This window comes from Triticum urartu, chromosome 4A, assembly GCF_056163025.1.
Source record: "Triticum urartu cultivar PI428250 chromosome 4A, HENAU_Tu73, whole genome shotgun sequence".
Taxonomy (NCBI): Eukaryota; Viridiplantae; Streptophyta; class Magnoliopsida; order Poales; family Poaceae; genus Triticum; species Triticum urartu.
In genome coordinates this window covers 387,309,940-387,332,175 of record NC_141876.1, presented here as the reverse complement: position 1 = coordinate 387,332,175, position 22,236 = coordinate 387,309,940, and positions in this window count along the sequence as shown.

Genomic DNA, 22,236 nt, shown 5'->3' with positions numbered 1-22,236 from the left:
AATATCTGATGGAATGCTGCATGTCGCATGGCTGGGTTATGCTGGGTGGAAGGTTGCATTGCGTCTCACATCTACATACAGAATGCATGCATACATGACCAGTATTGCTGACGTGGCTAAATAATGATGTGGAGGAGCTGCATGTTGAGAAAATTGATAGTAGTGGGGATCAACTTCTTAAGAATGTAAGATATCGTTTTCGAGTCTTCATTGTTTGCTTTATCTACAAGGACACGGATCTCTTTCTTTTATTGACAAGTATCATTGCCATGATGTAATTAACACTATAGCATGAGACCTCTGTCTGGATTTATCGGTCCCCTATTTATTTTGTGTCTAATTTCGACCGTAGATTTGAATAACAAAATATAAGTTGTATGTCACAAAATTTATATTATTGAATTCATATTCAAAAGAGGTTTCCAGTTATATTTTTGCGGTATATAAATGTAGCGTCGATGTATTAACATACCCTTTGGTCAAACTCATGAAGTGATGTACTCTCTTCGTCCCAAAATAAGTGTCTGGGATGGAAGAGTAATCACCAAATTGGTTATATATTTACAAGTTTGTGTGGTACATGATCATGGCGATGTAATTACCAGATTCTCAGGTGAAAGCTACCACCGTAGTGGTAAGATTACGTGGCAAGTTGTTGCAAATAGGTTGGCGCATAGTGTGTTACTGCATAGTAACCAAAGAGTGAGAGATTTTTTTTATTTTGAGAAGTATTTAAGTGGATCTTGTTTTGAAAGCCTCGTCGGCACAAATCCAAGGTGAAAATCAATTGTGTATCAGACAAACGTTTAAGCTACACAATATTTTTTTATCCTAACAATTTCACTCAAATGTGATGATTTTATGAAGTCCTCTTTATGTGTTTTCCTAACAATTTTACATTGCCTTCTTAGAGAATGGCCAATAATATTGCCAACAACTCCCAGATAAGGCTGCCATGTCATCAAGAGTCAACATCATGAAGCACATCGTATATACCCATATACAATGTGGGAATAACTTGTAGCATGAGCCGTTGGATGCACTCGATCTGACCATGGAAAATTGGCAAATCTTTACGCTTTTGGCCGTTGGATTGCTCCTCAGTTGCCTTGTATCACATAGATTTCAGCCTTTGGATAGCTAGCAGTTACATTCTAGACATTTCTCATTCCTCGTAAAGGCTTCTATCCCCCTCCCGAGTCCGAAGCCCTAACCCCTTCGAGAACTATCATTTGTTTTCTAAAAGGAAGTTGAAACCCCCGAACTATGTATTAACAGACATTCATTTTTTTTATCAAAGTTGATGCAGGGCAACGAGGCCAAATATATCAACAAGTGGAGTACATAGCATACAAAAATATGGCGGATCCTTTACAAGATATGAGTTTACACCTATGACTAAGTCTACTCTTTTCGCATCAATGCCTTCCAAAAAGGATAACAACCCTCATGTCGCCATCGCCATGTTTAGCTAAAGATGGCTAGGACAAGGGTTTTCATCCTGGTTGCCGTGACTGACTAATGAAGGCCAACACATAAGCTCAGAGAAAACACCTTCAACAAGGTAAGAATGAAGTTTGTTGATGATGAGCCTGACCAATGAAGGCCAGGCTAAGTTTTTTCACCCTGATATAGAGTAGTGGTCTAGTCATCACCTTTGATGGATCTTCCTATACTTGCTTCAGCTAGTACTTTAGGCCAAGCTGAAGTGGTAATAGTCGAATGGTCGAGAACTGTGTAGAAGATGTTAAAGGGAAGATGAGAAGTGTGAGTATAATGTCAGGTGCGAGTAGTACAAATGATGCATGACATTGACAACATTACATTTGGTTGTTCGCTATTATGTTTCCACTACGCATCGCTTTTTGTTGGCTGCATCCAATGAACACAATGTGAGTGTTTTGACATGCAAAGCATGTACCTTTTACTAGACTATAAAAGTTGGTTATCAGGTTAGTCATATATTCCTTTTTTGCTTTGCTCTTATTTACTCTTTCTGTTGAAAAGTTAGGAAATTTTGTGATTAATTTTAGAATATAAATCATGATTAAAGAAACAATATGTATATGTCGAACATATTGGATGCACCGAATAGCAATAGTATCACACATGCAACACCAACCATAATCAAATACTAGATAAGATCGTGGTGCACGTACTGAACCGTTGTAGGCGAAGTCGTTGTGGCTGATGTGGATGCGATGTTGTTGACGCCAAGTTGATGGTGGTGAAGATGATAGTGCCTGATGCCACCTGACTTAGACAAAAGATGGCCTATGGTAACAGACGTGAGAATTCGCGTGTAGCGCTTCCCAAAAACCTAGTTTGCCCTCTCCTGGTACAAGCTCACAAGAGCGAGAGGTTCTAGAAACTTGCTCTCCCTCTCACTGGTGAACGCCGGCGTTCGGGATATAGGATATACTATACTATGATGGAGGCACAAATAGCAAGAGGAGCAAAAAAACCCTAATTCGATTTCGATGTGTCTTTGGTAGTGGCGGCACTACTGCAGGAATGCCTAGCAGTGGCGAGCACCTAAAGCCCAACAGTGGCGAGTGGGCTTCTTTGGGCAGCCCGCCACTACTAAAAGGGCACCAGTGGCGGGCGCCAGCCCACCACTTGTAGGGCCCTAATAGTGACGAGCGGCGTAACTTGCTCGCTGATAACCCAGAAGTATAGGGGATCAACTGTATCCTCTTTTGATAAGTAAGAGTGTCGAACCCAACGAGGAGCTAAAGGTAGAATTAATATTCCCTTCAAGTTCTATCGACCACCGATACAACTCTACACACACTTAACGTTTGCTTTACCGAGAACAAGAATAAAACTACTTTGTAGGTGTAATAGGATAAGTTGCAACAATAAAACTACAAGTACTTAGTGAGAATAAAACTAGGAGTAATTTGCAAGATAATAAAAGTTAGTTGTTTAGTAGAAAGCTTTTTGTAACACAAGAGAAGGATTTGTCCCTAGGCAATCGATAACTAGACCGATAATCATTATCATAATTTTATATAAGGGAGAGGCATGAGCTAACATACTTTCCGTACTTGGATCATATGCACTTCTGATTGGAACTCTACAAGCATCCGCAACTACTAACGATTATTATGGTAAAACCGAACCATAGCATTAAGTAACAAGTCCTCTTTACTCCCATACGAACAAACCCCTTACTCGGCTATAAGCATCTGTCACTCTCACCACCCACTATAAGCGAACCGTGAACGTATTGCAACACCTTACAACAGTAATCCGACACACTCGCATCACATGGAGGGCACCATAGGACACCACAAAAATAAAACATACAACTTAAACCAATCGCGATCATCAATCAACCCATAGGACAAACCGAATCTACTCAAACATCATAGGATAGCCATACATCATTGGATAATAATATATAGCATTAAGCACCATGTTTAATTAGAGATTACAGCGGGAGAAGAGGTGTTACACTGCTGCATAGAGGGGGAGAGAGTTGGTGATGACGGCAACGAAGTAGTTGGTGTAGATCGCCTTCACGATGGTTTCCCCGGTGGCATTCCGACACCACCGGGAGAGAGGGGGAGAAACCCCCTCCTTCTTCCTCTTGCTTGGTCCCACCCCTAGATGGGAGGAGAGTTCCCCCTTGGGTCCATGGTCTCCATGGATCCTGGAGGGTAGGAGCCCCTCCGAGATTGGATCACTCTCTCTGTTCTCTTCTATCACATTCCTATTTTCTGGCCCTTCACCATTTTTTAAATTCCCGGAGATCTGTAACTCTGATTGGGCTGATATTTTGAGGAGATTTTTATCCATAAATTATATTTCTTGCGGCGAAAGAAGGGTTGCAACCACCTTACCAATATTCCTACTAAACCACAATCATTCACTAGTACCTCCCACATATTACCATCTCTATATCGCAAAACTATTGCAAGGAATCAAACATATCATATTTAGTGATCTACAAGTTTTATGTGGGATTTTATGACTAACCATGTGAATGACCAATTCCCGTTTAACTCTCTAAATAGATACAAGTGAAGCATGAGAGTTTAATTCTTTCCACAAAAGGCCACGCTCTAATAAATATAAGTGAAGCAAAAGAGCATTATACAAATAGCGGTTTTCTATATGTAGAGAAACATGCATCCAAACTTCAAATGATATAAGTGAAGCACATGAAGCATTCTATAAAGCCATACTTGAAATATATAAGTAAAGTGCAAAGAGCATTCTATAAATCAACCAAGTACTATCTCATACCAGCATGGTGCATAAAAGAAAAGTGAAAAATGATAGAAAAATATGCTCCAAGAATTTACGCATATCATGTGAACAAAACAAAAACTAAAACATACCGATAATTGTCAAAGAAAGATGGCATGCCTTCTGGGGCATCCCCAAGCTTTGCGCTTGAGTCTCCTTTAATATTTACTTGGGGTGCCTTGGGCATCCCCAAACTTAACCTCTTGTCTCTCCTTATTCTCCTCATGTCAATACCTCCTCGATCTTCGAACACTTCATCCACACAAAACTTAACTGAACTTTTTATTAGAGGGGTTAGTACATATAAAATCAAATCCCATCATGTTATACTATAACATTATTGTATAATTATAATAAAAATTACCCACTGTATGATATCACAATTCTGTGGCTCCCAAGTTAACGGGGCTCAACAAGATTTCAAACATAAGCAAATAACGAAACTATAACGACAATCAGTGAAAACAGGACAGTCTGTAAAGATGCGTATGGTACATATACTTATATAACTCAAAAAATTCTGAAACATTAGGAAAAATAGAAATTTTGAATAGCAGTACTGTGTAAAAACTTTAGAACATTTCGACATTCCAGTAAACTATGAAAATTCACGCACTACAGCCATAGTTTCTATTTTTGCACTACACATACCAAACAAGCAATCTAAACATCCTAAAGGCAAATCTTGGCACATTATTTTTATCATACAATAGGTTTGTACAATGGGATAATTATTTTTGTGAGGAACTTCCATGAAAAATTCTACATTGTTTCCATGAGCATGAACACAAGTGTTCAAGGTCGAATCTTAGTTCTCCAATGCATAACCTTCCAATCGCTCTCTTTATGAATTTTTTTTAGGTTCCCCTCTATAATCTTTTGTTTTTAAACATTTTAAAAGCACACAACATAAGAAAATGACTCTGTAAAACTTCCAGGTTGTCCCCCAGGCAGCGCTTTTTTTAAAGCCATTAAGCTAGGCATAAAGTGCTCAAGTAATTGATCCACCCGGATCCCAAGGTATATCAAAGCCAAATTTAATTAAAAATTATTTGTAATTTAGTAGTGAGCACAAAGTAACATATATCACATAACAACGGAGTCTAACTCTATTCCTATGCATCGGCATGTCATAAAATAAGAATTCAAGCAATTTTATCGTATAAACAATTTCTTGCAGTTTTATCGTATTACAAATATAAAGAGGTGAAGATGTGGTTACTCTATCATAATAATTGCAATAAGAGCAGCATGCACATGCATATTATATCCATCAAAATCATCATGTGTAGTAGTAAAATGCAACCCATCAATATAATCCTTAATAAGCGCAAACTTCTTCGATATAGTGTAGTTGGGAAAAATTCAAAAAGATAATAGGATTATCATGAGTCGGTGCAATAGCAATAATTTCATTCTAAACATAAGGAACTATAGCAGATTCATCTACATAAGCATAATTCAAATTGGCATCTTGGCCACAAGCATAGCAAACATCAAGTTCATAAAAAAATGATATTTCAAACAAATCCAAGGAATCATAGCAATTAGCACAGCGTTCATCCTTTCTTAGCACGAAGGGAAATTAAAAAAATGTACGAGTTGAAGAGTTACTCTCATTAGAAGGTGGGCATGGGTAGCTAGTCCACTCTTCCTCCTTTTGTTCTTCGCTCTCCTCATCATCCTTTTCATCTAATGAGCTCACAGCTTCAGCAATTTCTTCTTCCATAGACTCATGCAAAATATTTATCTCATCTTGGACAACAGAGGATTCCTCAATATATTCTTTAACATAAGCATTAGAAGCATAGTTTTCATAGCTATATTTAAGTATGGCAAATTTTTCAAATTTGTAAAGAGCAGCTTCATACTTATCAACCAAAGAAGCAATTTCATAGGCACCCTTAAAAGAAACAAAGTATTCAATTTTTCAATATCATAGTAATTACGAACACCCTTGGCACAAGAAGATAAGATTCCATTATCCTTAAACTCACATTGGAAGGGAAGGTCTTTTTAGGGTCTTCGGAATAAGTAAAATCATGTATTTTGCATAAATTTCAAGCATAACAATGTAAACTATTAATATGGTGCCATAAGAGTTCCCCTTTTTGAGATAAGCGGTGTCGCATAAAATAAGCATGCTTATCTAATGATTTTCCCTCAATTAAGCTAGTTGGGTTTTCAGCACGAGCATAAAGGGATCGAATATGATGCAAGTAGAAAGCTTCAGCAGTACGATAGATTTTGGGTGGTTCTTCAACCATTGGGTTAGTAAGTACAACTATTTTTTTGTATTTTACGTTTCCTACCCATAACTAAAGATAGAAAACAAGACTACAAAATAAAATCTACTCGGTGATAAAACAAACAAGCAACCACGAGAATATTCGCCCCACACTATTGCTCCCCGGTGATGGCGCCAGAAAAAGGTCTTGATAACCCTCAAGTATAGGGGATCAATTGTAGCCTCTTTCGATAAGTAAGAGTGTCGAACCCAATGAGGAGCTAAAGGTAGAATTAATATTCCCTTTCAAGTTCTATCGACCATCGATACAACTCTACGCACACTTAGCGTTTGCTTTACCTAGAACAAGAGTAAAACTACTTTGTAGGTGTAATGGGATAAGTTTGCAACAATAAAACAAGAAGTACTTAGCGAGAATAAACCTAGGAGTAATTTGGAAGATAATAGAAGTTAGTTGTTTAGTAGAAAGCTTTTTGTAACACAAGAGAAGGATTTATCCATAGGCAATTGATAACTAGACCGGTAATCCTTATTGCTTTATATGAGGGAGAGGCATGAGCTAACATACTTTCCGTACTTGGATCATATGCACTTATGATTGGAACTCTAGCAAGCATCCACAACTAGTAAATATCATTAAGGTAAAACCCAACCATAGAATTAAGTAATAATTCCTCTTTACTCCCATACAAAACAACCCCCTTACTCGGGTATAAGCTTATGGCACTCTCACCACCCACTATAAGTGAATCATGAACGTATTGCAACACCCTATAGTGGTAATCCCCCATAGGGTAGCACCCTAGGGTAGCACCCAAATAAAACATACAACTCAAAACAATCACGATCATCAATCACCCATAGGACAAAATGAATCTACTCAAACATCATAGGATAGCCATACACTACTAGGGTAAAGCCTAACAGTAGCGCGAGTATTAGGTATATCAGTAGCGCGGGCTCCCGCGCTACTGATACAACGCTACAAGTAACCTATAGCAGTAGCACATGTTGGTCCGGCTACTACTATACATGCGTAGTAGTAGCGAGCTTTACAGCAATGCGCTACTGCTAATAGCTGCGTCACTTTATATTAAGCCACAGTACTGGTAAGGGCGCGCTGCTGCTAACTTTACTCCCCTCGCTACTGCTAATTTTATGAGTTTCTAATTTTTTTTGCATATTTGTTTTGTATTTGAACAGGCTTTATACAATAATATTTAGCACATACAAATGAAATCATCATACACATACAAATTTAATCATAGCTTATACATACAAATAGTCTCATCAAATCATGTCATCATCCGTAACAAAGTGGTCTCTCGTCATCATCTCAAAAAATGCGATACAAGTTTGGAATACTTGCAACCACACCCTTGAAAGTATGTTATATTGACTAGAGGGGGGGTGAATAGGCGATTTTTACAAATTCATTGCTGAGGAATTTCAGGGTGAGGAAATTCCTAAGCAACGAACTACTTAGCAGCGGAATGAGTACTCAGATGCAAGCATAATAGAGCAGTAGCACAGTCATCATGATGAAATGGAAACAAGCACAAAGTACAATTAGCGTAAACATAGGATAGCAGGCTGAAGACAAGGTGACTGAAGAAATAGGATTGAGGAAATTGAGAAAGTGTTCAGTCAAAGTCTTCAAATAGTAATGATCAAGTACTTCAGCATATGAATGAGGAAATGAAAGGGTTGAGGATATAGAACCAGTAGCTCGGTGAAGACAGTGATTTGGTAGACCAGTTCCAACTGTTGTGACAGTCGTACGTCTGGTTGGAGCGGCTAGGTATTTAAACCTGAGGACACACAGTCCCGGACACACAGTCCTCACCGTATTCTCCTTGAGCTAAGGTCACACGGACCTTGCCCAATCACTCGTGGTAAGTCTTCAGGTGACTTCCAAACCTTCACAGACTCGGCCACACGGCGATCCACAATTTCCTCTTGGATGCTCTAGACCATGACGCCTAACCATCTGGAGGATGCACAATTCTCAAAGGTAACAAGCGTTGGTTCCACGCAGGAACAATCTCTTCAGTGATGTACAATCACTTTGGGTTTGTAGGTGTTGGGTTTGGGTTTTCCTCAGTTGATGATTTTCGCTCAAAGTTCTTGGAGGACGAGATGCTCTCAATGACAAGTGTCGGTTTCTCTCAGAGCAGCCAACCAGCTAGTGGTTGTAGGGGGCGGCTATTTATAGTCTAGGGAGCAGCCCGACATGATAATACATAAATGCCCTTCAATGATATGACCGTTAGGTGGGTAGATATTTTGGGACAGCTGGCGCATAGCACAGCAACGGTTGGAAATTTGGCTATCAAATTCCTCAGGGCTATCATGTTCCTCACTTGTAGGCAATCCGCATTGGTGAATTCCAAACTCCCCAGTCAGAACAAATTCCACAGAGACCAGAAGATCTTCGTCTTTGTCACTAAAGAAATTGATTGAACTGTATGAGATTTCCAATGGCTTCACTCGAAAGGATTGGTAGGTGTAGGATTTTGAGATGAGCATTACTTGGAAACTTTTTCTTAGTTTTACCTCGAACCCCTTTAACAGTACGGTGTTTCCTATGACTCAAGAAAGAGAAAACGAAACTACGAAAACAGAAGTCTTCACGCTTCATAATCCTTGCATGAATATCAAGTCTTCAGGATCACACCAATTTCTTCACTTTCAAAGTCTTTAGAAAGCCAAAGTCTTTAGTTGAAGACATTCGTTTTTAGGGGCCAACTTTCTTTGTAAATATCAAACTCCTCACAGACTTATAGACCTGTGTACACTCACAAACACATTAGTCTCTTAACCTATAAGTCTTCAACACACCAAAATCACTAAGGGGCGCTAGATGCACTTACAATCTCCCCCTTTTTGGTGATTGATGACAATATAGGTTAAATTATCAACAGGGATAAACATATGAAGTGTAAATACTGATATTGAGGAATTTGATTGCAAGATATAGAAGAACTCCCCCTGAAGATGTGCATATGTGAGGAATTTGCTTTGAATAGAAAATGCACATTGTAGAGTGGAATCATGGAGATGTCCCCCTATATCTTGTAATTCATACACACATTTAACATATGATATGAAGAATTTGAAATGCATGATGAAATATAGTGACTGATGTAATTCAATATGCGTGCATTAACATATATGAGGAAATGGCATGCAAAAAAACATAGCAGAAGTATCAGACCACCATCGGACTTAAGTTTACAACTTGATCCAAAAAATACTTGAGAAGAACGAGAGTTGTAACTTGGCATAAAACGCCCATATATAGAGATCCATTTGAAGACTAACTCAAATTTCTCCCCCTTTGTCATCGAATGACCAAAAGGGACGAAAAATGAGGACGAACACCCCTAATGAATATCATCATGAAGTCGATGGAGGAGCGCCAGCGTTGTCGGGGTTGTCCGTTAATGTAGGGCCTGCCACGGTGTCGTTCAAACCTTCATGTTCATCAGTCTCGCGTGATGAAGAATATGAGATGGCCACCAAGTGAGGAACTTTGACCTTCTTGAATTTCTTTGAAGGCGGCTGAGACCGGTCAAAGTCCTGCTTGAAGCCCATCTGCTTGAGATCTTCATCACCATAGAGGTGAGACAGTACAGCCCAAGTGCGATCAAAAACTTCATGCAAGTAGTAGTGGTTCTTCTTCATAGTGTTTTGCGTGATTGTCATGTTCTGAAGAATTGAACCAAACTGTCGCTTGACTCACTTGTGATTGCGATCAACCTTCTGATGAAGACTGAGGAGAAGCTCGCGGTCAGTCATCACCCTTGGAGCAGTGGCTTGAGGATATTGCTTTGAAGCATTTGTGGCAGTGTCATGTGTAGCAGAGTCATCATTGGTGGAATAAGATGCAGCTTTGCGAAACTGTCCATCCAATGGATGAGTGCCTTCATCAATGACCGCAGCCTTGCCCTTCTCATCAGCTGAGGAAATAGTCCGTTTGAGGACTTCAATTGGGGGCAAATAGCTGAGATGGCGTTGACAATCAGCCTTATAATGAATTGAAGACCTTGATCTGATGAATCGCATGATCTAGGGAGCATAAGGCTTCAATTCAAATGGTGACAGAGCGACATTGGCCAAAGTCCTCATGAAGAAATCATGGTAGTTGATAGGAATACCATGTATGATGTTGAAAAGCAGATTCTTCATGATGCCAACAACTTCTTCATCATCGGAGTTGTGGCCCTTGATTGGACTGAGGGTTTTGGTCAATATACGGTATATAGTCCTTGGCACATAAAGAAATTCCTTGACGAGGAATTTGGTTCTCGGAGCTCGGCCTGGCTTCAAAGGCTTCATCAGGACTTGCATCAGATGATTTGAAAGCTCGGCTTAATCATAGAGGTGCCTTGCACCTTCAGTGGGTGGACTGACTGGGATGGCGTGAAGCAATTCAGAGGCCGGTGCCATGAGTGTTTTCTGTCATCCAGTCCAATACCCATGAATTTACATCTACAACGTTGCTAGTGATGTGCAACATGGCATATAACTGAAGAATGAGTTCTTCATTCTAGTCGCAGATGTCGGTGCATAAGTTGAGTAGCCCAGCGTCATGAAGAACACCGAGGACTGGGGTGAAGCATGGCATCGATTCCATATCCACATGAGGAATTTTCTCATGGTCAAAGATCTTGTCTTTATCAAACAGCAGTGAGGAATAGAAGTTCATTTGACTTTCTGTCCAGAAGCGCTTGCGACTATGTCTTGCAGAGTCATATGGATGGTAATCCATGAAGAAAATGTGCTCAGCAAAGAAGTCATCAGCCTTGAAGTTCTGCTTCTTGGAGTGAGGATTCTAAGGCTTGGGCTGAAGATTAACTGTTGAAGTCTTCACAGCCTCTTGAATCACAGTCTCTGGAGCCACATGCTGAGGAATTTTAGTGGAAATTTCTTCAACAGCGCTAGTGGCTGGAGCTTCTTCAGGAATAGACAGAAGTGAAGCTTGATGTCCTTCAGAGCCCGTATGAATTTCTTCAGTCTGGACAGGGGACTAAGGAATCTTTTGTAGAGGAGTGAACAGTGGTAATTTGGGGTGATGACTTTCCCAGTAGTCATCATTCAGAATTGGTGTTGTACACCCAATGTCCACATCTTCATCTTCTTCATATATTTCTTCAACGCTTGCCTCTTCAATTGTGAACTGAGGCATGGGCGATGATACCAATGGAGTTGAAGGGATGTTATCCACTTCAATTTCCTCATCCAACTGCTCCATCGAAGCAGCAGAAGGATCTTCTTCATTAGATTCACATGGAATCACATATTCCTCACCAAAGGGAATAGTCTCCTTTGATGGCATGCTTGATATGGGAACAACATCTATAGGATTTTCAAAGGAGCTTGTCAGAGTCTTCACTTTCTTTGGAGCTGAAGACTGTGAGGAAGTAGATGCTTTCCTTTTCTTCATAGCTGCTCGCTCTGCAGCTTTGGTTTTCTTCGCTTCCGATGCAGAAGGAAGGTTGATGCTTGTCTATGCAGGAGGAGCATGTAGCGATCCGACCTGAAACGGTCAAATCTCTGTGTATAAGTGTCATCCCTGGATCGGTAATGCTGACACACACAATACTCGAGGATTTATAACAGAGTGCAATCACACACTTATTACATCGAATGTCTCAAAGAGAGTACTTATTACAATAATATGGCTGAAGGCCATCTAAATAAGATAACTGCGGAAGCTTCGAGAGTAAATGAGTCCATCAACTCCAACGACATAGCTGAGTGCATGACAACGATCTAGCGCACCTTACTCTTCGTCTGAAAACTCTGCAACATAATACGTTGCAGCCTGTGTAGGTCAGCACATGGAATATGCTGGCAAGATAACACTATAGAGCAATGAACATGAAACAACTATAACTATATGCATATATGGCTGGTGGAGGCTCTATGGTTATTTTTGCAGAAAGCTAGTTTTTCCCTACAACAAAGGAATATTTTTTTATTTAACTACAAAGTTTGTTGAAAAACATTGAGAATGGTAACCCCATCTCAATCCCAAATTAATAATCAATAACCCCACAAATTAATTAAGTAAAGTGATGAGATCAACATAGTAATTCAAGCATCAGATACTCAAGATGTCCATAACCGGGGACATGGCTAACCATGATTTGTTTGTACACTCTGCAGAGGTTTTCACACTTTTCCCCACAAGACTCGATCTCCTCTGTTGTATTTCTTGCACTGCATGGTGTTTGAGAAACGGATGACCGAGACACAGTCTTTCTGAAGAGGTCCCCTTAACCGATAGATAGGCCGGTACACCTACAATCCCCTACATCTGCTAGCCCATCATCGAAAGGTTTCCCACAACTTACTCAACTATGCCAGAGCCCATAATGGCTTGTGGCTGCACACGAAAGTTTCCAGCATGAATAACATAATGATCCCTTTGAGCCTGGGTGACAAACCATAGGAAAATCACACAGATACCCCGGGATCTCCTTTGGACAACACTCGATTTCCCAGGTGCCCACAAACCAATCCACCCAGATGTGTATTAAAGTAGCCACCTTAAGTTAAACTTTAGTTAACAATAATCTCTCACATCTGTCATGAATTCTCTCAAACCAAACCACGTCTACGAGCATAGCATAGCAGTATAAACCTACGTAGTAACTCCCAGGGTTTAAATACAAGACAATAGGTTCTACCTCATCAACTACTTCCCAATACCCACAAGTTTTCAAGTCCTAACCATGCAGCGTTTGAGGGTTGAAACTAATGCATAAAAACTGGGTAATAAAGGGATATGATCAAAGTGTTAGTTGCCTTGCTGACGATCTAAAAACCCTAGTGACTTGTATTAGCACGCTTCACACTCCGGAAACTCTATCATAAACAAACAATAGTATACATAAGCACTCAAGCATAATATGCAAGGGAAAAACTCAAAGGAAAATATCCAAACTAAAAATTCAATTGAAGAGCTTCGATTTGCAAAAAGAAACAATCAAATCGGAGCTACGAAATGCAAACTACGATCAAGAGAAGTTCGAATTCAAATCTTCTTGAAACCAAATTTTAATTTGTCAAAACCATGTTCAAGTTGATTATCTGGAAAGAGGGGAACAAGACGAAGATTTTGGTATTGATTTCACTGGATTTGGACGATCGAGCAAAAAGTTGCAAAGGTTTGAAGATCAGGGACTAATCTGTCAGAAAAGTATTCGCGGATAGGTCCCTGGCCGAAAATAAAATAAAATGAAAAACCCAACGAATGAACGCTCGCTAACAGAACTAAAGGAACGAATCCTTTTGTTAAAACGAACTAAATAGAGAATGTTCGCTAACTAGTGAACCCTAAAAAACCGATGAACCGAAAAAAATAAACCGACGAAACCCTTAAAAAACACATCTAGGTTTATACCTAAAAACTGGCAAAAACCGGCGGGGTCGGCGGAGGTTTCTGGCGAGGCGGCAGCGTGTCGGCGGTGGAGCGGCTATCCGTGTCAAAACCGGCGGATCTCGGGTAGGGGGTCCCAAACTGTGTGTCTAGGATCAATGGTAACAGGAGACGGGGGACATGATGTTTACCTAGGTTCGGGCCCTCTCTATGGAGGTAATACCCTACTTCCTGCTTGATTGATCTTGATGAATATGAGTATTACAAGAGTTGATCTACCACGAGATCATAGTTGCTAAACCCTAGAAGCCTAGCCTATGAATATGGTAATGAGTATATATGGTGTCCTTTCCGGACTATCCCCTTCAGTTTATATAGACACCGAGGGGATCTAGGGTTTACATGGAGTCAGTTACATAAGGAATCTTCGGTCGCGAGGCTTGCCTTCCATGCCAAGTAGAGTCCAATCCGGACACGGTGCAGTCTTTGGCCTTCATGTCTTCACAGCCCATCAGTCCGGCCCATGGATAACAGGCCGGACGCCCGAGGACCCCTTAGTCCAGGACTCCCTCAGTAGCCCCTGAACCTGGCTTTCAATGACGAGGAGTCCAGCGTGCACATTGTCTTCAGAATTGCAAGGCGGGTTCCCCTTTCTCCGAACTCCAAGATAGTCTTCGGATGCAATGATAGTATCCTGACCTGTTACGCACACCATACACAACCGCAAAGAGAATATAATATTTGCACGAATCTAATCTGTTGACAGGTTTTTTCCAACACGACATCACGTTTGTCCGGTTATAATTTTGATCCGTTTTCTTCTGCCATTCCACGCTTCGAGACGTGGTTGCTATCGACACGTCTTGTCGAAACAGAGATCATGCCCCCTTATTGTGGGATTCTCATCAATGCGGGCATGGGTAACTCAACCGTGCCATTTATACAGCCCTAGGGAACAGGCGAATCCTAAGGCGAGTGAGGAGGCGCTTAATATTTGCTTCCTTTATAAAGGGATAAGGACCCCCTCTTCCTCTCCTCACGCTATCTCTCCGTCTCCGCCTTTCCGATCTCAAGCTCGAGCGCCCAAGTTCTCATCTCCTTTCCACTCGAGCAACCATGTCCAGATCTGGTAGTCAGGGCAAGTGGATGGTCTCCTCTGTCAAGGAGGAGGACATTACTAAGCTCCGGGTGGCCGGATATTTGGCGAAGGAGATCGGCCATCATCTGCCAGCCGAGGGACAAGTCATCCCCACGCTGGAGCCCACAGAGAGGGTAGTATTCATCCCCCATTTCTTCCGCGGGCTAGGGTTTCCACTCCACCCTTTCGTCCGCGGGCTGATGTACTATTACGGGATAGATTTCCATGATCTGTCTCCGAATTCCTTCCTCAACATCTCGGCGTTTATCGTCGTGTGCGAAGCCTTCCTCCGCATCCATCCCCACTTTGGGCTGTGTCTCAAAGTCTTCAATGTGAAGCCGAAGGTGGTGGATGGCCAGCACGCGGAGTGCGGAGGGGCCATGGTGAGCAAGCTATCCAACGTCTCCTGGCCGAAAGGCACCTTTGTGGAGATAGTAAAGGAATGGCAGAAGTAGTGGTTCTACATCACAGAACCTTGCGGCACCAACTGGGCCGCAGCTGCCGAATTTCGCTCCAGTGCTCCCATGCGACTCACCTCCTGGGTTGAGAAGAGTCCGGACTGGTGTTCACCCGATGAGCTGATAGCGCTGCAGATGCGCGTTCAAAGCATGGTGACCAAGGACATCAAGCTCATTGACGTTATTCAGGTGATGCTGGTCCACCGGATTCTTCCGTGCCAACGCCGAAGCCGCCCTTTATGGGAGTTCAATTCGAAGAAGCACCAGACCGTGAAAAGGCTCTTTGATACTTCTCACAAAGGGGCCTGGAAGTTGCTCTTTAAGGGCAATGAGAAGCCACCGGCCACGGACTCAGACCGTGGTCACAATTGTAACCGCTCCGCCAGCAAGGTATGTTACTTTTGACTTATTCCCAACTTAAATGTTTCGAGGATGATGTATGAGAACTTAGTATTATTCCCTCAGGATTGGGTGGAGAGGGCAAAGCGGATCCAGTGTCCGGCTCCGTTGCCCGAAGAACCAGCGATCCCGCGCCTGGCGAAGATGCTGGTGCCGGCGCCATATACGGCACTGGAGAAGAAGGCCAAGAAGAAGGCCAAGGGGCCAAGAGTGGCCCCCGTCGCAAGGGCACTTCGAACGCGACGTCCAAAGACAACGAGGCCCATTCCTCTGTCCCTGTGGACAACGACGAGGAAGGGGAGGAGGAGGAGGAAAACAACCCTCCTCCCGAGGAGAAGAAGAAGAGGGTGGCCTCGGCACATCTGGAGGCGAAAGTGCCCAAAAAGGGGAAGGGCGCCCCAGCGGTCGACACCGCGTGGGACGTTGACAGTAGCCCAGAACGTCGCCCCCGTACTAGGCCCCAGGCCGCATCATAAGTGACATGGCTTATTTATGCGCACATCCAGCCCTTTCTTTTTATTATTCTAACATGGTTAATCCACACTATTGCAGTCCGGCCCGTGACCTTATCCAGCGATCTTCATCTGGAGGTTTGTTGGCTCCGTCGGAGATGGCGAGCATGTCGCCACCGCCTGCTTACTCCCCCAGGGCCAGGGATGACACCGAAGTGTTATCCCGGAGGACCGCTCCGAAGGGAGGAGCCTAGGACGTTGTCCGGGAGGTGCCACAAGGCGGGACCTCCACTGCCGGACACATGGGGGAGTCAATCCCCATGGAGACTGGCAAAGAGGGCCGTATCCTGTTCGGCCCTCAGCTGAATACGATTCTGGAGACCAATATGGCTCTGGAGTCGGGCGAGCAACCCCCTTTGAAGGAGGGGTGTGTCGCCTCCACCGGTGGCTCCTGTCCATCCAGGAGCGCCAGATGACCTGATGGGGGCGCTACGAAGTGCCTCCGTCATGGACGAGCATCGTATCCTTATGGGTGCGGTGATCGAGAAGGTTCAGTCCGCCAAGAGCAGACTGAATGAAGCCTGCAACAGCCTATTAATAGGTTTTGAGGTAAGAAAGAGAAAAACCCCGTATAGTCCGTAGCCCCTGAGACGCTGTTCGGTGTTCGGTGAGGAGAACCGGACAGGGGATCAATCCTTAATTATAAGAGGCTGACTGAATATGTATCGATAAGCAGGCGTCCCTGTTGGCCGCGACCTCGCATGCTGTCGAGGTCTCCGAGCTGAAGCGGAGGCTAGAGCGGACCGAGAACGAGCTCGGCGAGGTTAAGGTTCGGCTCTAGGAGAAGCAAGGTGAGGGACGACTTGCTATATGTTCGGGAAAGGATAAGCGCTGTATATTGATGGCGGTATTGTGATATGTGCAGAAGCCGCGACCGAGGTCGAGGCCCTGAAGAAGGCCTTGGATGAGGCCGAGGAGTAGGCTGTCCAGCAGCAGGCCGCCCGTAAGAAGCGAAAGGCCCGGGTCAAAGAAGTCCACCAGGAGCTGGAGGATGCGGTGAAAAAAATGCGAGGCCTTGGAGCATGATGCATCGGTTCGAGGGACCGAACTCGCCAAGGCTCGTCAGAGCATGGAGACTTCACGGAATGAGGCTCAGACCGCCCTGCGGGAGATCCAGGAGGCCAAGAAGATCACAGCTGGTAAGGCATTTAAGATGCAAAGCAAGTATGCGGAGAAGCAGTACCTTTTACTAACCCGGGTTCGGAGTTCCCCAGGGGCTTTTGCGGATTTGCCGTGTAGTGTGTTAGATGCCGTGGAGTTTTATCGAGCCGAAGGAGGGGGTTCTTCGGAGAGGCTCTTCTGGTCGAAGTATGCGGCACCAGAGCATCCCGCGTCCTTCACCGATCAGCTGAAACAACTGGTGGAGCTGCATAGGGTGGGCGAACTAACCATTAAGGATTTGATAATCCGGCTGTGTCCAGCCGAAGCTATGACAAGAAGCTACTTCGGACTCGTGAGGCGGATGGTGAACGCCTGTCCTCGGCTGGACGTTATCAAGCGCTCCGTCTGTATTGAGGGTGCCCGTATGGCCTTCGCTCGCTGCAAGATGTGGTGGGCGAAGATGAACACTGTTGAAGTCACCAGCGGGCCGCCGGAGGGCAAGGAGCACCGCACACCCGAGCAATATTTCGAGGATGTCGTAGAAGGGTCTCGACTTGTAGCGGCGCAATGTTCGCAGGACATTGTATTTGAATAAATGTATTCATGTTTGCCTTTGAATTGTATTATGGGAACAAAGCCAGTTTTTGTAATGTAATTTTATTATGATTTGAATTGTTTCCTCCTGTATGGCTGTGTTGTGTGTAATCTGAGGGTTGGACAGTCGTCGGCTTCTGCCCTCACGTAGATAGTACGGAGGTGTTCGGGATGGAATCTAAACAATCTTGATCCAATTGCATTGTCCTTGAAGGAGTTGTTTAGCGCAACGAACAAGGCAATCCGACTTTATGGCTTTAACGCCCACACTTAGCCATAGGAGTTTTATAATAAAGCATGGGCGCAGCCCCTGGTTTAAGCCAGAGTACTGTCAGCATCTAATCGGGAAGTGTCGATCTCTCGCGTAACGCAGAAAAAATCTCCAACGATTTGTAACCTGATACGTCTCCGTCGTATCTACTTTTCCAAACACTTTTGCCCTTGTTTTGGACTCTAACTTGCATGATTTGAATGGAACTAACCCGGACTGACGCTGTTTTCAGCAGAATTACCATGGTGTTATTTATGTGCAGAAACAAAAGTTCTCGGAATGACCTGAAACTTCATGGAACAACTTTTCAGAAATAACAAAAAATCCTTGCAAAAGATGAAGGCTAGGGGGCCCACCACCTATCCACGAGGATGGGGGTGCGCCCCCTACCTCGTGGGCCCCCTGGAGCTCCTCCGACCTCAACTCCAACTCTATATATTTGGTTTCAGGGAGAAAAAATTCAGAGAGAAGAATTCATCGCATTTTACGATACGGAGCCGCCGCCAAGCCTTAAAACCTCTCAGGAGGGCTGATCTGGAGTCCGTTCGGGGCTCCGGAGAGGGGAATCCGTCGCCATCATCATCATCAACCATCATCCATCACCAATTTCATGATGCTCACCGCCGTGCGTGAGTAATTCCATCGTACGCTTGCTGGACGGTGATGGGTTGGATGGGATCTATCATGTAATCGAGTTAGTTTTGTTAGGGTTTGATCCCTAGTATCCACTATGTTCTGAGATTGATGTTGCTATGACTTTGCTATGCTTAATGCTTGTCACTAGGGCCCGAGTGCCATGATTCAGATCTGAACCTATTATGTTTTCATCAATATATGAGAGTTCTTGATCCTATCTTGCAAGTCTATAGTCACCTATTATGTGTTATGATCCGTTAACCCCGAAGTGACAATAATCGGGATACTTACCGGTGATGACCGTAGTTTGAGGAGTTCATGTATTCACTATGTGTTAATGCTTTGTTTCGGTACTCTATTAAAAGGAGGCCTTACTATCCCTTAGTTTCCAATAGGACCCCGCTGCCACGGGAGGGTAGGACAAATGATGTCATGCAAGTTCTTTTCCATAAGCACGTATGACTATATTCGGAATACATGCCTACATTACATTGATGAACTGGAGCTAGTTCTGTGTCACCCTAGGTTATGATTGTTACATGATGAACTGCGTCCGACATAATTCTCCATCACCGATCCATTGCCTATGAGCTTTTCCATATATTGTTCTTCACTTATTTACTTTTCCGTTTCTATTGCTATCATCATTACAAAATACCAAAAACATTACTTTTGCTATCATTACCTTTTGCTACCGTTACCACTACTATCATATTACTTTGCTACTAAATACCTTGTTGCAGATATTAAGTTCGCAGGTGTGGTTGAATTGACAACTTAGCTGCTAATACTTGAGAATATTCTTTGGCTCCCCTTGTGTCGAATCAATAAATTTGGGTTGAATACTCTACCCTCGAAAACTGTTGCGATCCCCTATACTTGTGGGTTATCAAGACTATTCTCTGGCGCCGTTGCCGGGGCGCATAGCTCTATTTTTGAGTCACTTCGGATTTATATCTGCTTATCATTATGAAGAACTTTAAAGATCCAAGAACTAAGATTTATCCCTCAACTACGAGGGGAGGTAAGGAACTGCCATCTAGCTCTGCACCTGATTCACCTTCTGTTTTGAGTAAGCTTGCGACACCTAAACCTGCTTCTGCTATTCGTTCTGATATGTCGCATGTTATTGATGATGTCACTTCTGCTATACATGATACTTATGATGAAACTACTTCTATGCTTGATACTACTGTGCCACTTGGTGAATTTCTTGATGAACAACTTGCTAGGGTTAGAGAGAATGAAAATATTGAATATGATAATATTGATGAAAGTGATGATGAAGACTCACCTGTTATTCCTGAGGGTTATGTTTTTGATAAAGAAGCTTCTTTAGCTATTTTAGCTTGCAAAGATAGATAAGAGCTCAAGAGGTTATTAGCTAAATGGAAGCAGCAATCACTTAATGCTAGAATGAAACCTGACCCTGCTTTTGCTACTTCACCTATCTTTGTTACTGATAAGGATTATGAATTCTCTGTTGATCCTGATATAATTACTTTGGTTGAATCTGATCCTTTTCGTGGCTATGCATCTGAAACTGTTGTGGCACATCTTACTAAATTAAATGATATAGCCACCCTGTTCACTACTGATGGGAGAACTCATTACTTTTATATCCTTAAAATATTTCCATTCTCATTAAAGGGTGATGCTAAGATATGGTATAATTCTCTTGAAACTGGTTGTGTGCGTAGTCCCCAGGATATGAGTTATTCCTTCTCTGCAAAATATTTCACTACTCATAAGAAACAAGCTGCTTTAAGGGATATATATAATTTTGTGCAAATTGAAGAAGAGAGTCTCCCACAAGCTTGGGGGAGGCTTCTCAAGTTACTTAATGCTTTGCCTGATCATCCTCTTAAGAAAAATGAAATACTTGATATCTTTTATAATGGACTAACCGATGCCTCCAGAGATTACCTGGATAGTTATGCTGGTTCTGTTTTCAGGGAAAGAACATCGGATGAAGATGAAACTCTATTGAATAATATGTTGACAAATGAAAATAATTGGACACTTCCTGAACTAGTTCCTGTACCAACTCTTGAGCCTATTCCTAAACCAACTCCGAAGAAGAGGGGTATTCTATTTCTCAGTCCTGAAGATATGCAAGAGGCAAAGAAATCTATGAAAGAAAAAGGTATTAAAGCTGAAGATGTTAAGAATTTACCTCCTATTGAAGAAATACACGGTCTTAATTTACCGCCTGTTGAAGAAACATATGATCTTAATCCATTACCTATTGAAGAAACTCATGGTCTTGATAACCCGACACAGGTAGTAAAGGTAAATTCTCTCTATAGATATGATAAAGCTGAAACCCATTTACTAAGTTTGCTAGCTCATGCGTAGATGAGTTTGACAAATTTATGGTTAAGCAAGAAGATTTTAATGCTTATTTTGGTATACAATTGAAATACAATTCAAATATGCTTGAACACTTGGGTGATTATATGGCTAATATCAAAGGTGAACTTCAACTTATTAGTAAACATGCTTCTATGAATTGAATAGTAAGAATAATGATAATGTTGTTAGAGTTATGAGTAGAGGTGGTAGAATGACTCAGGAACCTTTGTATCCTGAAGGCCACCCTAAGAGAATTGAGCAAGATTCTCAGAGAAATAATATGGATGAACCTAGTCCTTCTAATAGGAAGAAAAAGAAAAATGATAGGACTTTGCATGCTTCTAGTGATCCTATTGTTGAAACACCCGAGAATCCAAATGACATCTCCATTTCTTATGCTGAAACAGAATCTGGTAATGAACCTGAATCTAGTGATAATGTTAATGATAATGTTCATGATGATGCTCAACCTAGTAATGCTAATGATATAGAAATTGAACCTGCTGTTGATCTTGATAACCCACAATCAAAGAATCAATGTTATGATAAGAAAGACTTTGTTGCTAGGAAACACGGTAAAGAAAGAGAACCATGGGTTCAGAAACCTATGCCTTTTCCTCCCAAACCACCCAAGAAAAAGGATGACGAGGATTTTGAGCGCTTTGCTGAAATGATTAGACCTATCTTTTTGCGTATGCGATTGACTGATATGCTCAAAATGAATCCTTATGCTAATTATATGAAAGATATTGTTACAAATAAAAGAAAGATACCAGAAGCTGAAATTTCCACCATGTTTGCTAATTATACTTTTAAGGGTGGAATACCAAAGAAACTTGGAGATCCAGGAGTACCCACTATACCATGCTCCATTAAA